The sequence below is a fragment of the Schistocerca serialis genome, chromosome 2 (genome assembly GCF_023864345.2).
Source record: "Schistocerca serialis cubense isolate TAMUIC-IGC-003099 chromosome 2, iqSchSeri2.2, whole genome shotgun sequence".
Lineage (NCBI taxonomy): Eukaryota > Metazoa > Arthropoda > Insecta > Orthoptera > Acrididae > Schistocerca > Schistocerca serialis.
In genome coordinates, this window is record NC_064639.1 from 963,325,843 (window position 1) to 963,346,423 (window position 20,581).

Below are 20,581 nucleotides of genomic sequence, written 5' to 3' on the forward strand. Positions count from 1 at the left end.
ACACACGACGACCATAGAAATGGTGTATGGCTTCATGCCACCTGTTTCCAGCGTAGGGCTGAGCAACTGCATCTGCCGAGGCCCGTTAGCTCAGTTGGTTAGAGCGTCGTGCTAATAACGCGAAGGTCGTGGGTTCGAGCCCCCCACGGGCCACTACTCTTTTACTACTGCGAAAAGGCAGCGCCGATTTCAGCTGGCGAGTGTGATGAGCAAAAGATCATCACCCTGCGTGGAAGTTGACAGAGGATCCGAACCCGACTCGTCGGGAAGCACTACAGCATTCACTCGGCAACGGCCATAATATCTTGAATACACTGGTTCTCAACCGATAAAGAGAAAATAAAAGAAAATGTCCGATTGCCGATGCGTAACAACTTTGGCCCTTGTCAGTACTTGCGCGGGTGAGCGCATGGGAACACAGGGCACTATTGGCAGTTTTACTTCCTATTTTTGTTTCTCCTTTGTTTTCGGAGCTACAGCCCGATTCGGTCAGGGAGACGCCACCGTGAAATGAAGGGGGCGTGCTGTGTGTCCATCGCCTCGCTTCTCCTTAGCCTCTCTCAGTCGTTTCTCGTGCTTGTCGTTTTGATATAGGCCGATTTGAGAGCGTCAGCTCTCGCGTCAGCTGAGCAAAGTCGAGACAAGTCGAGACACACTAAGGGCTGGTATGCAGCGAGTAAGAGGGCGAAAAAACAATAATTTAAGAGCGCGTGGCAAAAGTACTCATACGCCTAATTAAAAGCCTGCTGCGGTGGCCGGGAATCGAACCCGGATCAACTGCTTGGAAGGCAACTATGCTGACCATTACACCACCACCGCACAAGCGAGCGCCCCGCCTCCGCGCTGTGTCGGCTTCCCGCGTGTCGGCAGCGGCCGAAGATGATCGTACCGGCAGGCGCATTTCGAGGCAGGCTAGGGGAGCACATCCAGACGCATTGGGACAGCGTATCCGCGCACATTTCGCATCCTTTGGCAAGAGTCGGCGCCGGCGACGCAAGAGTACGCAGAGGACCGCGTTCTGGCGGCATTTTTAAGCAGTGCAGTGCAGTGCAGGATTCAGCGTCGGCAGCATCTCCTCCACAGAATGCTACGCCGCTTGACGGCAGTCCCACTTTCCCTTGAGACATCTGCTCGGGAAGCAGCGTGAAGTTGCCGCTGGCCCGAGCATCGGGGGTTCAGTGGTAGAATGCTCGCCTGCCACGCGGGCGGCCCGGGTTCGATTCCCGGCCGATGCATCATTTTGCTTTTCCCGCGATAATGCTGCCGCGTGGCTTGCGCGCTTGAGATGCACGATCCACAAGAATGTATAGCTGGATTCCCTTGAGAAGAACCGAGAACGCAGCACTCGCGGGTCCCCACTAGGACGCTCGCATCATGTTCTACAGACTAGCGTCGGCCTGGCCTCACAAGTTCCTGTGTCCGGGTGCCTCCGAGGCACTGAACTTTAACGACAAGGAGTGCTGCCTATCGTTGCAACAGCTGCAGCAACACCGCAATCAACTGGGCCGGCAGTGCACGTGTAGCAACAGAACACGTTATCCAGGAAGTACAGTGTCTCTACGTCTAATATTGGGTACGGTATTTACCCAGTTTCCAGGACAAGCGGTTCACCCGTGCCTCGGTAGCGCAGTAGGCAGCGCGTAAGTCTCATAATCTTAAGGTCGTGAGTTCGATCCTCACCCGGGGCATTTAATTTTCTGTGACTGATGGTGGTGCCGTTGCTAGGGCGCCAACGTATTTCTTGTTTGTTATCTTCAACGCTTCAGCGGGAAAATGTTTACTTGCTGTTATTGCTACTTACAGCTTCCCTTTTCCTCTTCTCCCAGCAGAGCATGAAGCGAAAAGCATTGCTCTGCGACGTTTGAGGTGCGCGCCTTGCCAGTCAGCATGTGCAAAGATGCTCGCAAAGAGAGAGGGGCGCCGACGCGGCACTCGACACGAAATGCGACAAGCGACCGTACGAACGGTCGAATGGAACGGCCACATCCGGTGTGGTCTAGTGGCTTTAGAAGATCCAATACATGATCCTTGTAACCCGATAACACACGTGAGTCTATACCGACGATTACCACTACACCACGATGGCACACTCATCAGATGAGAAGGAAACTAGGCAAGAATTAAATCAACTCTTAGAATCCTTCGCCACTATCAGAGATGAAACCAACCCTACGATATCCAGGTCCACATTCGCCAAAAAGGAAGGATGGAACGATGATAAGTGCAAGGAGATAGCCAAACAACGGAATTTCCCAAGCTCTCTTCGAACCTGTTCTGTTCAGAAACAAGTTTTAATTAGATTCTTCAACTTTTATTGCAAAGGAGAGCGGCAAAGAGGATTTGAAGTATCAGACATCATTCTCGCAGCCATCGGTCAAATGCCTGGATCGGCTTGCTCCACGGCTATGGATGTAATATGGGATGAGAGTGATTATACTGACAGTCAAGATACCAATCTTTTAACATGTCTCACCTCCCCTCGCTTAGACCCAGGGGAAATGGATGACACACAAGAGTTAGAAGACTCATAGGCTCCCCCTTCTCCAACGGAGATCAAGTTGGTTGAGAAAACAGGGTCCATCCCAACTATTGCTTTATCTTCCGAATCAGAGGCTGGAGCTTCGGGGGTTATGGCATCAGATCCTTCAAGTCCAGCGGAGCCACCACCGAATATTAACAAAGATTTATTGTTTTCATACTCCGACAATAGTCTTCAGGCTTTTCTAGATGGTGTCCGAAAGATCTTAGAGAAAGTCCCTGCAACCAGTGCACAAAGCACTGGGGTCATCATACTAAGACGAGTTGCCGGCTATGTAGCCATGACACTTATGAGAGGCCTTGTTAAAGATACAAATCAGTTGAGTGCCGCCTTCTTGAAGAAACAATACCGTACGAATATTCTAAATCTACTCAGGTTACAAAACATCGAGTATGCTCCACCCTGCTCAGCAGCCATACAGGAAGCCACCGATTACTTGAATAAAAATGATCCAAGAGTAATTACCGTCTTTTGCAAAATTGTAAAACAATGGATGCATTACGCGTCATCCACTGATTCGGGATCTGCCGCCATCTTTGCGGCATCAGTATTAACTCATACAGCATACAACGGAATGCAAATGATACACATGGTGAGTGAACTTTGTAGTATCTTAAATGTTGGGTGGTATGACCTGTGTGAGTTAACCCTCTGGGACAAGACAAAACAATCATGGACCAACATCTCTCGTTATATGCACCAATACGAAAGGAGAACTCAGCCTCAAAGATCAGCTCCCTGGGCCAGGGTCATCGATGATGGCTATTTTTCTGAACTCAGACCAATTGCCACCGTAGTGCTAGCCAGCGTCATCGTCAATGCATTAGTATATTCTTCAGAAAATAATCAGGGTGCACTAGAGGCCGTCTGGGTTAAAGACAGAAGAGCTCAAGTAGATGCACTCCAGAATTACGGAAGGAGTGTCGTCAATGTCTTGACTACCAGCCCCTCCGACATGATAGGTGTAGGGAAAACATCTCTGGTTGAGAAAGAAGCCAACAGGCTCGAGGAAGCTAGGTATGCAGATAAAGAGGACGCAAGAAGGACAATCCAGAGAGAAGATGACAGCGACGACAGCGACACTAGCGGAGAGAACCCCGTCTTTAAAAGCATTTTTAACTTCACCAGCGCTTAAAATGAAGGTTCTGTCTTAGTCTTTGTTTTAGAATTCTGGAGGGAGCCCCCACCATTAACCTATTAAAAAAAAAAAAAAAAAAAAAAAAGTGGCTAGGATACCTGACTTTCACCCAGGAGGCCCGGGTTCGATTCCCGGTACCGGAACGGAATTTTTTCCACACGAATCGTGACAAGTTTGAGCTGTCCGAGCGGCCGTTTCCCGTCCTGCTCGCAATATAGCTACTGTTTCGTGACCGTCAGCAGAATATAGACTAGGGAAGCAGACACACGACGACCATAGAAATGGTGTATGGCTTCATGCCACCTGTTTCCAGCGTAGGGCTGAGCAACTGCATCTGCCGAGGCCCGTTAGCTCAGTTGGTTAGAGCGTCGTGCTAATAACGCGAAGGTCGTGGGTTCGAGCCCCCCACGGGCCACTACTCTTTTACTACTGCGAAAAGGCAGCGCCGATTTCAGCTGGCGAGTGTGATGAGCAAAAGATCATCACCCTGCGTGGAAGTTGACAGAGGATCCGAACCCGACTCGTCGGGAAGCACTACAGCATTCACTCGGCAATGGCCATAATATCTTGAATACACTGGTTCTCAACCGATAAAGAGAAAATAAAAGAAAATGTCCGATTGCCGATGCGTAACAACTTTGGCCCTTGTCAGTACTTGCGCGGGTGAGCGCATGGGAACACAGGGCACTATTGGCAGTTTTACTTCCTATTTTTGTTTCTCCTTTGTTTTCGGAGCTACAGCCCGATTCGGTCAGGGAGACGCCACCGTGAAATGAAGGGGGCGTGCTGTGTGTCCATCGCCTCGCTTCTCCTTAGCCTCTCTCAGTCGTTTCTCGTGCTTGTCGTTTTGATATAGGCCGATTTGAGAGCGTCAGCTCTCGCGTCAGCTGAGCAAAGTCGAGACACACACTAAGGGCTGGTATGCAGCGAGTAAGAGGGCGAAAAAACAATAATTTAAGAGCGCGTGGCAAAAGTACTCATACGCCTAATTAAAAGCCTGCTGCGGTGGCCGGGAATCGAACCCGGATCAACTGCTTGGAAGGCAACTATGCTGACCATTACACCACCACCGCACAAGCGAGCGCCCCGCCTCCGCGCTGTGTCGGCTTCCCGCGTGTCGGCAGCGGCCGAAGATGATCGTACCGGCAGGCGCATTTCGAGGCAGGCTAGGGGAGCACATCCAGACGCATTGGGACAGCGTATCCGCGCACATTTCGCATCCTTTGGCAAGAGTCGGCGCCGGCGACGCAAGAGTACGCAGAGGACCGCGTTCTGGCGGCATTTTTAAGCAGTGCAGTGCAGTGCAGGATTCAGCGTCGGCAGCATCTCCTCCACAGAATGCTACGCCGCTTGACGGCAGTCCCACTTTCCCTTGAGACATCTGCTCGGGAAGCAGCGTGAAGTTGCCGCTGGCCCGAGCATCGGGGGTTCAGTGGTAGAATGCTCGCCTGCCACGCGGGCGGCCCGGGTTCGATTCCCGGCCGATGCATCATTTTGCTTTTCCCGCGATAATGCTGCCGCGTGGCTTGCGCGCTTGAGATGCACGATCCACAAGAATGTATAGCTGGATTCCCTTGAGAAGAACCGAGAACGCAGCACTCGCGGGTCCCCACTAGGACGCTCGCATCATGTTCTACAGACTAGCGTCGGCCTGGCCTCACAAGTTGCTGTGTCCGGGTGCCTCCGAGGCACTGAACTTTAACGACAAGGAGTGCTGCCTATCGTTGCAACAGCTGCAGCAACACCGCAATCAACTGGGCCGGCAGTGCACGTGTAGCAACAGAACACGTTATCCAGGAAGTACAGTGTCTCTACGTCTAATATTGGGTACGGTATTTACCCAGTTTCCAGGACAAGCGGTTCACCCGTGCCTCGGTAGCGCAGTAGGCAGCGCGTAAGTCTCATAATCTTAAGGTCGTGAGTTCGATCCTCACCCGGGGCATTTAATTTTCTGTGACTGATGGTGGTGCCGTTGCTAGGGCGCCAACGTATTTCTTGTTTGTTATCTTCAACGCTTCAGCGGGAAAATGTTTACTTGCTGTTATTGCTACTTACAGCTTCCCTTTTCCTCTTCTCCCAGCAGAGCATGAAGCGAAAAGCATTGCTCTGCGACGTTTGAGGTGCGCGCCTTGCCAGTCAGCATGTGCAAAGATGCTCGCAAAGAGAGAGGGGCGCCGACGCGGCACTCGACACGAAATGCGACAAGCGACCGTACGAACGGTCGAATGGAACGGCCACATCCGGTGTGGTCTAGTGGCTTTAGAAGATCCAATACATGATCCTTGTAACCCGATAACACACGTGAGTCTATACCGACGATTACCACTACACCACGATGGCACACTCATCAGATGAGAAGGAAACTAGGCAAGAATTAAATCAACTCTTAGAATCCTTCGCCACTATCAGAGATGAAACCAACCCTACGATATCCAGGTCCACATTCGCCAAAAAGGAAGGATGGAACGATGATAAGTGCAAGGAGATAGCCAAACAACGGAATTTCCCAAGCTCTCTTCGAACCTGTTCTGTTCAGAAACAAGTTTTAATTAGATTCTTCAACTTTTATTGCAAAGGAGAGCGGCAAAGAGGATTTGAAGTATCAGACATCATTCTCGCAGCCATCGGTCAAATGCCTGGATCGGCTTGCTCCACGGCTATGGATGTAATATGGGATGAGAGTGATTATACTGACAGTCAAGATACCAATCTTTTAACATGTCTCACCTCCCCTCGCTTAGACCCAGGGGAAATGGATGACACACAAGAGTTAGAAGACTCATAGGCTCCCCCTTCTCCAACGGAGATCAAGTTGGTTGAGAAAACAGGGTCCATCCCAACTATTGCTTTATCTTCCGAATCAGAGGCTGGAGCTTCGGGGGTTATGGCATCAGATCCTTCAAGTCCAGCGGAGCCACCACCGAATATTAACAAAGATTTATTGTTTTCATACTCCGACAATAGTCTTCAGGCTTTTCTAGATGGTGTCCGAAAGATCTTAGAGAAAGTCCCTGCAACCAGTGCACAAAGCACTGGGGTCATCATACTAAGACGAGTTGCCGGCTATGTAGCCATGACACTTATGAGAGGCCTTGTTAAAGATACAAATCAGTTGAGTGCCGCCTTCTTGAAGAAACAATACCGTACGAATATTCTAAATCTACTCAGGTTACAAAACATCGAGTATGCTCCACCCTGCTCAGCAGCCATACAGGAAGCCACCGATTACTTGAATAAAAATGATCCAAGAGTAATTACCGTCTTTTGCAAAATTGTAAAACAATGGATGCATTACGCGTCATCCACTGATTCGGGATCTGCCGCCATCTTTGCGGCATCAGTATTAACTCATACAGCATACAACGGAATGCAAATGATACACATGGTGAGTGAACTTTGTAGTATCTTAAATGTTGGGTGGTATGACCTGTGTGAGTTAACCCTCTGGGACAAGACAAAACAATCATGGACCAACATCTCTCGTTATATGCACCAATACGAAAGGAGAACTCAGCCTCAAAGATCAGCTCCCTGGGCCAGGGTCATCGATGATGGCTATTTTTCTGAACTCAGACCAATTGCCAACGTAGTGCTAGCCAGCGTCATCGTCAATGCATTAGTATATTCTTCAGAAAATAATCAGGGTGCACTAGAGGCCGTCTGGGTTAAAGACAGAAGAGCTCAAGTAGATGCACTCCAGAATTACGGAAGGAGTGTCGTCAATGTCTTGACTACCAGCCCCTCCGACATGATAGGTGTAGGGAAAACATCTCTGGTTGAGAAAGAAGCCAACAGGCTCGAGGAAGCTAGGTATGCAGATAAAGAGGACGCAAGAAGGACAATCCAGAGAGAAGATGACAGCGACGACAGCGACACTAGCGGAGAGAACCCCGTCTTTAAAAGCATTTTTAACTTCACCAGCGCTTAAAATGAAGGTTCTGTCTTAGTCTTTGTTTTAGAATTCTGGAGGGAGCCCCCACCATTAACCTATTAAAAAAAAAAAAAAAAAAAAAAAAAAAGTGGCTAGGATACCTGACTTTCACCCAGGAGGCCCGGGTTCGATTCCCGGTACCGGAACGGAATTTTTTCCACACGAATCGTGACAAGTTTGAGCTGTCCGAGCGGCCGTTTCCCGTCCTGCTCGCAATATAGCTACTGTTTCGTGACCGTCAGCAGAATATAGACTAGGGAAGCAGACACACGACGACCATAGAAATGGTGTATGGCTTCATGCCACCTGTTTCCAGCGTAGGGCTGAGCAACTGCATCTGCCGAGGCCCGTTAGCTCAGTTGGTTAGAGCGTCGTGCTAATAACGCGAAGGTCGTGGGTTCGAGCCCCCCACGGGCCACTACTCTTTTACTACTGCGAAAAGGCAGCGCCGATTTCAGCTGGCGAGTGTGATGAGCAAAAGATCATCACCCTGCGTGGAAGTTGACAGAGGATCCGAACCCGACTCGTCGGGAAGCACTACAGCATTCACTCGGCAATGGCCATAATATCTTGAATACACTGGTTCTCAACCGATAAAGAGAAAATAAAAGAAAATGTCCGATTGCCGATGCGTAACAACTTTGGCCCTTGTCAGTACTTGCGCGGGTGAGCGCATGGGAACACAGGGCACTATTGGCAGTTTTACTTCCTATTTTTGTTTCTCCTTTGTTTTCGGAGCTACAGCCCGATTCGGTCAGGGAGACGCCACCGTGAAATGAAGGGGGCGTGCTGTGTGTCCATCGCCTCGCTTCTCCTTAGCCTCTCTCAGTCGTTTCTCGTGCTTGTCGTTTTGATATAGGCCGATTTGAGAGCGTCAGCTCTCGCGTCAGCTGAGCAAAGTCGAGACAAGTCGAGACACACTAAGGGCTGGTATGCAGCGAGTAAGAGGGCGAAAAAACAATAATTTAAGAGCGCGTGGCAAAAGTACTCATACGCCTAATTAAAAGCCTGCTGCGGTGGCCGGGAATCGAACCCGGATCAACTGCTTGGAAGGCAACTATGCTGACCATTACACCACCACCGCACAAGCGAGCGCCCCGCCTCCGCGCTGTGTCGGCTTCCCGCGTGTCGGCAGCGGCCGAAGATGATCGTACCGGCAGGCGCATTTCGAGGCAGGCTAGGGGAGCACATCCAGACGCATTGGGACAGCGTATCCGCGCACATTTCGCATCCTTTGGCAAGAGTCGGCGCCGGCGACGCAAGAGTACGCAGAGGACCGCGTTCTGGCGGCATTTTTAAGCAGTGCAGTGCAGTGCAGGATTCAGCGTCGGCAGCATCTCCTCCACAGAATGCTACGCCGCTTGACGGCAGTCCCACTTTCCCTTGAGACATCTGCTCGGGAAGCAGCGTGAAGTTGCCGCTGGCCCGAGCATCGGGGGTTCAGTGGTAGAATGCTCGCCTGCCACGCGGGCGGCCCGGGTTCGATTCCCGGCCGATGCATCATTTTGCTTTTCCCGCGATAATGCTGCCGCGTGGCTTGCGCGCTTGAGATGCACGATCCACAAGAATGTATAGCTGGATTCCCTTGAGAAGAACCGAGAACGCAGCACTCGCGGGTCCCCACTAGGACGCTCGCATCATGTTCTACAGACTAGCGTCGGCCTGGCCTCACAAGTTGCTGTGTCCGGGTGCCTCCGAGGCACTGAACTTTAACGACAAGGAGTGCTGCCTATCGTTGCAACAGCTGCAGCAACACCGCAATCAACTGGGCCGGCAGTGCACGTGTAGCAACAGAACACGTTATCCAGGAAGTACAGTGTCTCTACGTCTAATATTGGGTACGGTATTTACCCAGTTTCCAGGACAAGCGGTTCACCCGTGCCTCGGTAGCGCAGTAGGCAGCGCGTAAGTCTCATAATCTTAAGGTCGTGAGTTCGATCCTCACCCGGGGCATTTAATTTTCTGTGACTGATGGTGGTGCCGTTGCTAGGGCGCCAACGTATTTCTTGTTTGTTATCTTCAACGCTTCAGCGGGAAAATGTTTACTTGCTGTTATTGCTACTTACAGCTTCCCTTTTCCTCTTCTCCCAGCAGAGCATGAAGCGAAAAGCATTGCTCTGCGACGTTTGAGGTGCGCGCCTTGCCAGTCAGCATGTGCAAAGATGCTCGCAAAGAGAGAGGGGCGCCGACGCGGCACTCGACACGAAATGCGACAAGCGACCGTACGAACGGTCGAATGGAACGGCCACATCCGGTGTGGTCTAGTGGCTTTAGAAGATCCAATACATGATCCTTGTAACCCGATAACACACGTGAGTCTATACCGACGATTACCACTACACCACGATGGCACACTCATCAGATGAGAAGGAAACTAGGCAAGAATTAAATCAACTCTTAGAATCCTTCGCCACTATCAGAGATGAAACCAACCCTACGATATCCAGGTCCACATTCGCCAAAAAGGAAGGATGGAACGATGATAAGTGCAAGGAGATAGCCAAACAACGGAATTTCCCAAGCTCTCTTCGAACCTGTTCTGTTCAGAAACAAGTTTTAATTAGATTCTTCAACTTTTATTGCAAAGGAGAGCGGCAAAGAGGATTTGAAGTATCAGACATCATTCTCGCAGCCATCGGTCAAATGCCTGGATCGGCTTGCTCCACGGCTATGGATGTAATATGGGATGAGAGTGATTATACTGACAGTCAAGATACCAATCTTTTAACATGTCTCACCTCCCCTCGCTTAGACCCAGGGGAAATGGATGACACACAAGAGTTAGAAGACTCATAGGCTCCCCCTTCTCCAACGGAGATCAAGTTGGTTGAGAAAACAGGGTCCATCCCAACTATTGCTTTATCTTCCGAATCAGAGGCTGGAGCTTCGGGGGTTATGGCATCAGATCCTTCAAGTCCAGCGGAGCCACCACCGAATATTAACAAAGATTTATTGTTTTCATACTCCGACAATAGTCTTCAGGCTTTTCTAGATGGTGTCCGAAAGATCTTAGAGAAAGTCCCTGCAACCAGTGCACAAAGCACTGGGGTCATCATACTAAGACGAGTTGCCGGCTATGTAGCCATGACACTTATGAGAGGCCTTGTTAAAGATACAAATCAGTTGAGTGCCGCCTTCTTGAAGAAACAATACCGTACGAATATTCTAAATCTACTCAGGTTACAAAACATCGAGTATGCTCCACCCTGCTCAGCAGCCATACAGGAAGCCACCGATTACTTGAATAAAAATGATCCAAGAGTAATTACCGTCTTTTGCAAAATTGTAAAACAATGGATGCATTACGCGTCATCCACTGATTCGGGATCTGCCGCCATCTTTGCGGCATCAGTATTAACTCATACAGCATACAACGGAATGCAAATGATACACATGGTGAGTGAACTTTGTAGTATCTTAAATGTTGGGTGGTATGACCTGTGTGAGTTAACCCTCTGGGACAAGACAAAACAATCATGGACCAACATCTCTCGTTATATGCACCAATACGAAAGGAGAACTCAGCCTCAAAGATCAGCTCCCTGGGCCAGGGTCATCGATGATGGCTATTTTTCTGAACTCAGACCAATTGCCAACGTAGTGCTAGCCAGCGTCATCGTCAATGCATTAGTATATTCTTCAGAAAATAATCAGGGTGCACTAGAGGCCGTCTGGGTTAAAGACAGAAGAGCTCAAGTAGATGCACTCCAGAATTACGGAAGGAGTGTCGTCAATGTCTTGACTACCAGCCCCTCCGACATGATAGGTGTAGGGAAAACATCTCTGGTTGAGAAAGAAGCCAACAGGCTCGAGGAAGCTAGGTATGCAGATAAAGAGGACGCAAGAAGGACAATCCAGAGAGAAGATGACAGCGACGACAGCGACACTAGCGGAGAGAACCCCGTCTTTAAAAGCATTTTTAACTTCACCAGCGCTTAAAATGAAGGTTCTGTCTTAGTCTTTGTTTTAGAATTCTGGAGGGAGCCCCCACCATTAACCTATTAAAAAAAAAAAAAAAAAAAAAAAAGTGGCTAGGATACCTGACTTTCACCCAGGAGGCCCGGGTTCGATTCCCGGTACCGGAACGGAATTTTTTCCACACGAATCGTGACAAGTTTGAGCTGTCCGAGCGGCCGTTTCCCGTCCTGCTCGCAATATAGCTACTGTTTCGTGACCGTCAGCAGAATATAGACTAGGGAAGCAGACACACGACGACCATAGAAATGGTGTATGGCTTCATGCCACCTGTTTCCAGCGTAGGGCTGAGCAACTGCATCTGCCGAGGCCCGTTAGCTCAGTTGGTTAGAGCGTCGTGCTAATAACGCGAAGGTCGTGGGTTCGAGCCCCCCACGGGCCACTACTCTTTTACTACTGCGAAAAGGCAGCGCCGATTTCAGCTGGCGAGTGTGATGAGCAAAAGATCATCACCCTGCGTGGAAGTTGACAGAGGATCCGAACCCGACTCGTCGGGAAGCACTACAGCATTCACTCGGCAACGGCCATAATATCTTGAATACACTGGTTCTCAACCGATAAAGAGAAAATAAAAGAAAATGTCCGATTGCCGATGCGTAACAACTTTGGCCCTTGTCAGTACTTGCGCGGGTGAGCGCATGGGAACACAGGGCACTATTGGCAGTTTTACTTCCTATTTTTGTTTCTCCTTTGTTTTCGGAGCTACAGCCCGATTCGGTCAGGGAGACGCCACCGTGAAATGAAGGGGGCGTGCTGTGTGTCCGTCGCCTCGCTTCTCCTTAGCCTCTCTCAGTCGTTTCTCGTGCTTGTCGTTTTGATATAGGCCGATTTGAGAGCGTCAGCTCTCGCGTCAGCTGAGCAAAGTCGAGACAAGTCGAGACACACTAAGGGCTGGTATGCAGCGAGTAAGAGGGCGAAAAAACAATAATTTAAGAGCGCGTGGCAAAAGTACTCATACGCCTAATTAAAAGCCTGCTGCGGTGGCCGGGAATCGAACCCGGATCAACTGCTTGGAAGGCAACTATGCTGACCATTACACCACCACCGCACAAGCGAGCGCCCCGCCTCCGCGCTGTGTCGGCTTCCCGCGTGTCGGCAGCGGCCGAAGATGATCGTACCGGCAGGCGCATTTCGAGGCAGGCTAGGGGAGCACATCCAGACGCATTGGGACAGCGTATCCGCGCACATTTCGCATCCTTTGGCAAGAGTCGGCGCCGGCGACGCAAGAGTACGCAGAGGACCGCGTTCTGGCGGCATTTTTAAGCAGTGCAGTGCAGTGCAGGATTCAGCGTCGGCAGCATCTCCTCCACAGAATGCTACGCCGCTTGACGGCAGTCCCACTTTCCCTTGAGACATCTGCTCGGGAAGCAGCGTGAAGTTGCCGCTGGCCCGAGCATCGGGGGTTCAGTGGTAGAATGCTCGCCTGCCACGCGGGCGGCCCGGGTTCGATTCCCGGCCGATGCATCATTTTGCTTTTCCCGCGATAATGCTGCCGCGTGGCTTGCGCGCTTGAGATGCACGATCCACAAGAATGTATAGCTGGATTCCCTTGAGAAGAACCGAGAACGCAGCACTCGCGGGTCCCCACTAGGACGCTCGCATCATGTTCTACAGACTAGCGTCGGCCTGGCCTCACAAGTTCCTGTGTCCGGGTGCCTCCGAGGCACTGAACTTTAACGACAAGGAGTGCTGCCTATCGTTGCAACAGCTGCAGCAACACCGCAATCAACTGGGCCGGCAGTGCACGTGTAGCAACAGAACACGTTATCCAGGAAGTACAGTGTCTCTACGTCTAATATTGGGTACGGTATTTACCCAGTTTCCAGGACAAGCGGTTCACCCGTGCCTCGGTAGCGCAGTAGGCAGCGCGTAAGTCTCATAATCTTAAGGTCGTGAGTTCGATCCTCACCCGGGGCATTTAATTTTCTGTGACTGATGGTGGTGCCGTTGCTAGGGCGCCAACGTATTTCTTGTTTGTTATCTTCAACGCTTCAGCGGGAAAATGTTTACTTGCTGTTATTGCTACTTACAGCTTCCCTTTTCCTCTTCTCCCAGCAGAGCATGAAGCGAAAAGCATTGCTCTGCGACGTTTGAGGTGCGCGCCTTGCCAGTCAGCATGTGCAAAGATGCTCGCAAAGAGAGAGGGGCGCCGACGCGGCACTCGACACGAAATGCGACAAGCGACCGTACGAACGGTCGAATGGAACGGCCACATCCGGTGTGGTCTAGTGGCTTTAGAAGATCCAATACATGATCCTTGTAACCCGATAACACACGTGAGTCTATACCGACGATTACCACTACACCACGATGGCACACTCATCAGATGAGAAGGAAACTAGGCAAGAATTAAATCAACTCTTAGAATCCTTCGCCACTATCAGAGATGAAACCAACCCTACGATATCCAGGTCCACATTCGCCAAAAAGGAAGGATGGAACGATGATAAGTGCAAGGAGATAGCCAAACAACGGAATTTCCCAAGCTCTCTTCGAACCTGTTCTGTTCAGAAACAAGTTTTAATTAGATTCTTCAACTTTTATTGCAAAGGAGAGCGGCAAAGAGGATTTGAAGTATCAGACATCATTCTCGCAGCCATCGGTCAAATGCCTGGATCGGCTTGCTCCACGGCTATGGATGTAATATGGGATGAGAGTGATTATACTGACAGTCAAGATACCAATCTTTTAACATGTCTCACCTCCCCTCGCTTAGACCCAGGGGAAATGGATGACACACAAGAGTTAGAAGACTCATAGGCTCCCCCTTCTCCAACGGAGATCAAGTTGGTTGAGAAAACAGGGTCCATCCCAACTATTGCTTTATCTTCCGAATCAGAGGCTGGAGCTTCGGGGGTTATGGCATCAGATCCTTCAAGTCCAGCGGAGCCACCACCGAATATTAACAAAGATTTATTGTTTTCATACTCCGACAATAGTCTTCAGGCTTTTCTAGATGGTGTCCGAAAGATCTTAGAGAAAGTCCCTGCAACCAGTGCACAAAGCACTGGGGTCATCATACTAAGACGAGTTGCCGGCTATGTAGCCATGACACTTATGAGAGGCCTTGTTAAAGATACAAATCAGTTGAGTGCCGCCTTCTTGAAGAAACAATACCGTACGAATATTCTAAATCTACTCAGGTTACAAAACATCGAGTATGCTCCACCCTGCTCAGCAGCCATACAGGAAGCCACCGATTACTTGAATAAAAATGATCCAAGAGTAATTACCGTCTTTTGCAAAATTGTAAAACAATGGATGCATTACGCGTCATCCACTGATTCGGGATCTGCCGCCATCTTTGCGGCATCAGTATTAACTCATACAGCATACAACGGAATGCAAATGATACACATGGTGAGTGAACTTTGTAGTATCTTAAATGTTGGGTGGTATGACCTGTGTGAGTTAACCCTCTGGGACAAGACAAAACAATCATGGACCAACATCTCTCGTTATATGCACCAATACGAAAGGAGAACTCAGCCTCAAAGATCAGCTCCCTGGGCCAGGGTCATCGATGATGGCTATTTTTCTGAACTCAGACCAATTGCCACCGTAGTGCTAGCCAGCGTCATCGTCAATGCATTAGTATATTCTTCAGAAAATAATCAGGGTGCACTAGAGGCCGTCTGGGTTAAAGACAGAAGAGCTCAAGTAGATGCACTCCAGAATTACGGAAGGAGTGTCGTCAATGTCTTGACTACCAGCCCCTCTGACATGATAGGTGTAGGGAAAACATCTCTGGTTGAGAAAGAAGCCAACAGGCTCGAGGAAGCTAGGTATGCAGATAAAGAGGACGCAAGAAGGACAATCCAGAGAGAAGATGACAGCGACGACAGCGACACTAGCGGAGAGAACCCCGTCTTTAAAAGCATTTTTAACTTCACCAGCGCTTAAAATGAAGGTTCTGTCTTAGTCTTTGTTTTAGAATTCTGGAGGGAGCCCCCACCATTAACCTATTAAAAAAAAAAAAAAAAAAAAAAAGTGGCTAGGATACCTGGCTTTCACCCAGGAGGCCCGGGTTCGATTCCCGGTACCGGAACGGAATTTTTTCCACACGAATCGTGACAAGTTTGAGCTGTCCGAGCGGCCGTTTCCCGTCCTGCTCGCAATATAGCTACTGTTTCGTGACCGTCAGCAGAATATAGACTAGGGAAGCAGACACACGACGACCATAGAAATGGTGTATGGCTTCATGCCACCTGTTTCCAGCGTAGGGCTGAGCAACTGCATCTGCCGAGGCCCGTTAGCTCAGTTGGTTAGAGCGTCGTGCTAATAACGCGAAGGTCGTGGGTTCGAGCCCCCCACGGGCCACTACTCTTTTACTACTGCGAAAAGGCAGCGCCGATTTCAGCTGGCGAGTGTGATGACCAAAAGATCATCACCCTGCGTGGAAGTTGACAGAGGATCCGAACCCGACTCGTCGGGAAGCACTACAGCATTCACTCGGCAATGGCCATAATATCTTGAATACACTGGTTCTCAACCGATAAAGAGAAAATAAAAGAAAATGTCCGATTGCCGATGCGTAACAACTTTGGCCCTTGTCAGTACTTGCGCGGGTGAGCGCATGGGAACACAGGGCACTATTGGCAGTTTTACTTCCTATTTTTGTTTCTCCTTTGTTTTCGGAGCTACAGCCCGATTCGGTCAGGGAGACGCCACCGTGAAATGAAGGGGGCGTGCTGTGTGTCCATCGCCTCGCTTCTCCTTAGCCTCTCTCAGTCGTTTCTCGTGCTTGTCGTTTTGATATAGGCCGATTTGAGAGCGTCAGCTGAGCAAAGTCGAGACAAGTCGAGACACACTAAAGGCTGGTATGCAGCGAGTAAGAGGGCGAAAAAACAATAATTTAAGAGCGCGTGGCAAAAGTACTCATACGCGTAATTAGAAGCCTGCTGCGGTGGCCGGGAATCGAACCCGGATCAACTGCTTGGAAGGCAACTATGCTGACCATTACACCACCACCGCACAAGCGAGCGCCCCGCCTCCGCGCTGTGTCGGCTTCCCGCGTGTCGGCAGCGGCCGAAGGTGATCGTACCTGGCAGGCGCATCTCGAGGTAGGCTAGGGGAGCACATCCAGACGCATTGGGACAGCGCATCCGCGCGATGTGCGGGGCTGTTGCGGCTTTGTTTACGTCGCCGGGACTTAGGCGCTTCGTTCTTCGTGATTTTTGCTTTGAAGATTTGTAAGTAATAAAATGTCGACATTTTCGAGAGCTAACACCGCTCATTGTGTCTTTGATAGAAGTACTGTCCGCCCTACCGCATTTGAAATACACGAATGGTTATTCGACGACTTAAAGATACCGGAAGAAATCGTAGACACCTTTCAATTGGACTATGTTCAGTACTGCTTGTTCTTGAAATTTGCGTCCGGGGACATGTGTGAAAAATTTGTTGCTAAATTTGGTGACAGTCGCCGGTTTAAACATGCAGACGGCAGTATTAGTAATGCGCAAATTGTGGCGTCAGGGTTTGAAATTCTAACTGTCTCTGTTTTTAATGTACCACCTGAATGCCCTGATCAAGTTTTATCTCGTGCCTTTTCGCGATTTGGTGACGTTCTGAACATTACGATGGAGAAATGGTCTAGTGCATACCGTTATAAAGTTGCTAGTGGTGTCCGTAGTGTACGGATGGATCTGAAACAACATATTCCTTCCTACTTTGTAATCGGTGGGGTTCGTGCACAGGTCTCATATATCGGGCAACCGCCGACATGTGCCGTATGTCATTCCACGGAACATTTATAGGGTGACTGCCCTCGGCGGCGGCCAGTTCAGTTACCACGCATAGATGTTGTGGGTGGTAGCGATAAATTTGTGCCCCTTATGAGTGAGACTGTAGCAGGAACATCCTTTACCGGTCCGACCGACCGAGCGAGCGAGCGACCGACGGCCGTTGCTTCCGTCGACGACAGGTCCGTCGCGGAACATAGTAACACGACTGTCTGGCAGGAGGAAATGGAGGTTGTCCAGGACCCGCCTGCCCCGACCGACCGGCTTTATGACAAAAGGGACGTACGCCCTGTTAATACTGATGCCGTTCCATCGAAGTCGGTGGAGGCAACAGATGCTTCCTTACCCCCGCCGCCCCTCCCGGTGCCAACTTCTGCCGATACTGTAACGCCTTCAGCGGAAAGTAAAAAGCAACGTCGCCAGCGGGGCAAGGGTAAACAGGTCAAGGATCCGAACCCGGCCGCCCTCGCGAATCCGCTAGCCACGGAGAGTGGCAGTGAAAGTGAGACAATGTCACAGGGTTCCTCCCGTCATAGCAGCCCCGCCAGGACAGAGAAGATTCGAGCACACACTGCACACTTGAAACAATTTCTCAGTGCCGGGAAGGAACAGGACATTGCTGCTGCAAAGCGTAAATTATAACAGGGCAGTGAGCAGTTGCCACAGCGCCCGCGCAAATATTCGGTGCCGTCACAGCCGGCCGTAACATCGCGCGGCGGCCAGGCGGAAGCCGCCCAGTCGTCGGGCGACGCACGACCACCCCCGCCACCTGATAGTCACAGCCCGTGGTGGCAGCAGCAGGAGGACGAGGGTGGCCAGTAGACATGTGCGCAGACCCACATCGTTGTCATGAGTCCACCTACATTGCATTTGACCTGGAAACTACTGTGTCTTGTACTGCGTCCAGTGTATTGTCGTGCCATGTTTTTGTAGAATTGCTACTAACCACTATAGTGTTTTAAGACCTATTGAAATTTCCATTTTTATGCCAGCTGCTGTTCGTTTAAGTATAAGTCCGGCATTTTATCACTTCGTTGGTGTTTCTTCTCTTGCTCTGTATTGTCCATCTGCTTAAAATGTCAACGCACCCACAACCAACGAGTATGTTTTCTGTTTTGGCATTAAACGTTGCCGTTATCTCAGCGGTGCACAAGGTAGCAGCTTTTACAGACATTTTATTTCATGGAAATTTTAGTATTGCCATTCTCCAAGAGGTATCTAGTGACGTTTTTAGCAATATCCCAGGTTATGATGTTGTTTACAATCTGAATAGTGATAATAATTGTGGCACTGCGATTTTATATAAGTCGTCTTTTGAACCTACGGACGTCCAACTTCTCCCCAATGGTCGTGTCTTAGCGTGTGTCACTGAGGGAGTCCAATTTGTCAACGTCTATGTGCCCTTCGGGGACTGATCAAAACGCACACGCGCTCGTTTTTTTACCACGGACGTATGCCCCTTTTTGGCTACGGCTCGCCCCATCATCTTGGGTGGCGATTTTAATTGTGTTGTTGCCTCTGCAGACCAATACCCCACCCCCACCCCCACTAAATGTGCTGAACTGACTACCCTTTTAAATGCAGTGGACTTGCGTGATACGTGGCGTCACTACCATCCCATTATGACGCAGTATACGCAAAAATGGTTCAAATGGCTCTGAGCACTATGGGACTCAACTGCTGAGGTCATTAGTCCCCTAGAACTTAGGTTAGTTAGGTTTAACTAGTTCTAATGACATCACAAACATCCATGCCCGAGGCAGGATTCGAACCTGCGACCGTAGCGGTCTTGCGGTTCCAGACTGCAGCGCCTTTAACCGCACGGCCACTTCGGCCGGCCAGTATACGCACTTTTCTACTAGGGGGGCCAGTCGAATTGATAGGATCTACGTTTCACGGGAGCTCACAGACGCTTTATGTGCAGTCGAAGTTATGCCTGTCGACGTGAGTGATCACTGTGGCTACGTGTGCGTTTTGCGGTTGCAGTGCTGTCGCACGAAATCTCTTCCGGCATCTTGGAAATTCAATACCGGCCATCTGGGTGCCGAAGGGCTCCGTGCGGAGATACGTGTAGCATGGCAGCAGTGTTTAGCAAAGTTCCACACTTACGGATCCTGCATCGAGTGGTGGGTGGCGCATGCCAAACCGATTTTGCGGACGGCGGCGCAATTATATAGTCGCGAAGCGAGTTACTGGCACAGGCGTACGTTAGCATTTTATCAGCAGTGCTTACAGGATGCTATCACTGCACCTGTTGGCCCCGACGCCAACATTAGACTCCGCCTGAGCAAAATTAAAACCCAGATTCTGAGGCTGCACCGGGAAATGTCGAGAGGTTTAACGGTTCGGAGCCGTCCGTTATGCCACATCGATGACGAGGAGTGTTCGCTCTATAATCTGGCCAGGGAGAAGCAACAGGCTCGCAAAAAGTATATTGATGCGCTAGAAACTGATGCGGGGATTGTCTTATCGCAACGGCACGAAATTGTACGTCATATCTCCGACTATTATACTTCCTCTTTCACGATACTACCGAGGACGGAGAGGCCACGCGACTTTTATTACATGACTTAGTCGACTGCATGTCCGGACCTGACCGTGAAGAGCTGGTTGCAGAGGTGTCTAATCAGGACGTGTTACAGATCTTGAAAGCCAGCACGACAGGCAAGTCGCCTGGACCCGACGGTCTTCCTACAGACTTTTATATTACTTTCTGGGATATTGTAGGGGACAAGTTTACGGTACTGGTGAACGAAGTGCTTCGCGGCTTCGTCATCCCGAGTCAGTTTCTCGCAGGGCACATTGTTCTTATCCCCAAAAAACGGGGTCCGTGTCGTGTCACCGATCTGCGGCCAATTACGCTGCTGAATGCTGCTTACAAGTTGGCGGCCAGATGTGTTGCAGCGAAGTTACAGGCAGTCATGGACAAAGTCATCTGTCCATTTCAATCCTGCGGCGTTAAGAGGCGGACTATTTTCAATGCAGCGTCTACCTATCGTGACATCATCGCTTACTCCGCCGTCCATCGGCTTTCAGCCGGTGTTCTTTCTCTGGACTTTGCCAACGCGTTTGACAGGATGAGCCACGATTATTTGATGTATGTTATGGAAAGGATGGGCTTTGGCCTCCGCTTCATTTGCGTGATTCGCCATTTCCTGACAGGAGCCAGTTCGGTGGTGACAATTAATGGACGGAGAACACCACCTATAGTTCTTCGTAGGTCGGTGCGACAGGGCTGTCCCTTATCTATGTAC

At 50.1% G+C, this 20,581-nt stretch overlaps 18 non-coding genes across 18 annotated transcripts; 13 read left to right on the top strand and 5 right to left on the bottom strand.

Moving 5' to 3' along the window:
• Nucleotides 1–79: 79 nt before the first annotated feature.
• Trnai-aau (transfer RNA isoleucine (anticodon AAU)) lies at nt 80–153 on the top strand. Its single transcript has one exon. It is a non-coding gene; the product is annotated as a tRNA-Ile (tRNA).
• A 594-nt stretch (nt 154–747) lies between these two features.
• Trnag-ucc (transfer RNA glycine (anticodon UCC)) lies at nt 748–819 on the bottom strand. The gene has a single exon. It is a non-coding gene; the product is annotated as a tRNA-Gly (tRNA).
• A 345-nt stretch (nt 820–1,164) lies between these two features.
• On the top strand, nt 1,165–1,235 carry Trnag-gcc (transfer RNA glycine (anticodon GCC)). The gene has a single exon. It is a non-coding gene; the product is annotated as a tRNA-Gly (tRNA).
• A 380-nt stretch (nt 1,236–1,615) lies between these two features.
• Nucleotides 1,616–1,688, top strand: Trnam-cau (transfer RNA methionine (anticodon CAU)). Its single transcript has one exon. It is a non-coding gene; the product is annotated as a tRNA-Met (tRNA).
• A 2,330-nt stretch (nt 1,689–4,018) lies between these two features.
• Nucleotides 4,019–4,092, top strand: Trnai-aau (transfer RNA isoleucine (anticodon AAU)). Its single transcript has one exon. It is a non-coding gene; the product is annotated as a tRNA-Ile (tRNA).
• Nucleotides 4,093–4,678: 586 nt separating this feature from the next.
• Trnag-ucc (transfer RNA glycine (anticodon UCC)) lies at nt 4,679–4,750 on the bottom strand. The gene has a single exon. It is a non-coding gene; the product is annotated as a tRNA-Gly (tRNA).
• Nucleotides 4,751–5,095: 345 nt separating this feature from the next.
• Trnag-gcc (transfer RNA glycine (anticodon GCC)) lies at nt 5,096–5,166 on the top strand. Its single transcript has one exon. It is a non-coding gene; the product is annotated as a tRNA-Gly (tRNA).
• A 380-nt stretch (nt 5,167–5,546) lies between these two features.
• Nucleotides 5,547–5,619, top strand: Trnam-cau (transfer RNA methionine (anticodon CAU)). The gene has a single exon. It is a non-coding gene; the product is annotated as a tRNA-Met (tRNA).
• A 2,333-nt stretch (nt 5,620–7,952) lies between these two features.
• On the top strand, nt 7,953–8,026 carry Trnai-aau (transfer RNA isoleucine (anticodon AAU)). The gene has a single exon. It is a non-coding gene; the product is annotated as a tRNA-Ile (tRNA).
• A 594-nt stretch (nt 8,027–8,620) lies between these two features.
• Nucleotides 8,621–8,692, bottom strand: Trnag-ucc (transfer RNA glycine (anticodon UCC)). The gene has a single exon. It is a non-coding gene; the product is annotated as a tRNA-Gly (tRNA).
• A 345-nt stretch (nt 8,693–9,037) lies between these two features.
• On the top strand, nt 9,038–9,108 carry Trnag-gcc (transfer RNA glycine (anticodon GCC)). The gene has a single exon. It is a non-coding gene; the product is annotated as a tRNA-Gly (tRNA).
• Nucleotides 9,109–9,488: 380 nt separating this feature from the next.
• Nucleotides 9,489–9,561, top strand: Trnam-cau (transfer RNA methionine (anticodon CAU)). The gene has a single exon. It is a non-coding gene; the product is annotated as a tRNA-Met (tRNA).
• A 2,330-nt stretch (nt 9,562–11,891) lies between these two features.
• Nucleotides 11,892–11,965, top strand: Trnai-aau (transfer RNA isoleucine (anticodon AAU)). Its single transcript has one exon. It is a non-coding gene; the product is annotated as a tRNA-Ile (tRNA).
• A 594-nt stretch (nt 11,966–12,559) lies between these two features.
• Trnag-ucc (transfer RNA glycine (anticodon UCC)) lies at nt 12,560–12,631 on the bottom strand. The gene has a single exon. It is a non-coding gene; the product is annotated as a tRNA-Gly (tRNA).
• A 345-nt stretch (nt 12,632–12,976) lies between these two features.
• Nucleotides 12,977–13,047, top strand: Trnag-gcc (transfer RNA glycine (anticodon GCC)). The gene has a single exon. It is a non-coding gene; the product is annotated as a tRNA-Gly (tRNA).
• A 380-nt stretch (nt 13,048–13,427) lies between these two features.
• On the top strand, nt 13,428–13,500 carry Trnam-cau (transfer RNA methionine (anticodon CAU)). Its single transcript has one exon. It is a non-coding gene; the product is annotated as a tRNA-Met (tRNA).
• Nucleotides 13,501–15,829: 2,329 nt separating this feature from the next.
• Trnai-aau (transfer RNA isoleucine (anticodon AAU)) lies at nt 15,830–15,903 on the top strand. Its single transcript has one exon. It is a non-coding gene; the product is annotated as a tRNA-Ile (tRNA).
• A 582-nt stretch (nt 15,904–16,485) lies between these two features.
• Trnag-ucc (transfer RNA glycine (anticodon UCC)) lies at nt 16,486–16,557 on the bottom strand. Its single transcript has one exon. It is a non-coding gene; the product is annotated as a tRNA-Gly (tRNA).
• Between the last annotated feature and the right edge of the window lie 4,024 nt (nt 16,558–20,581).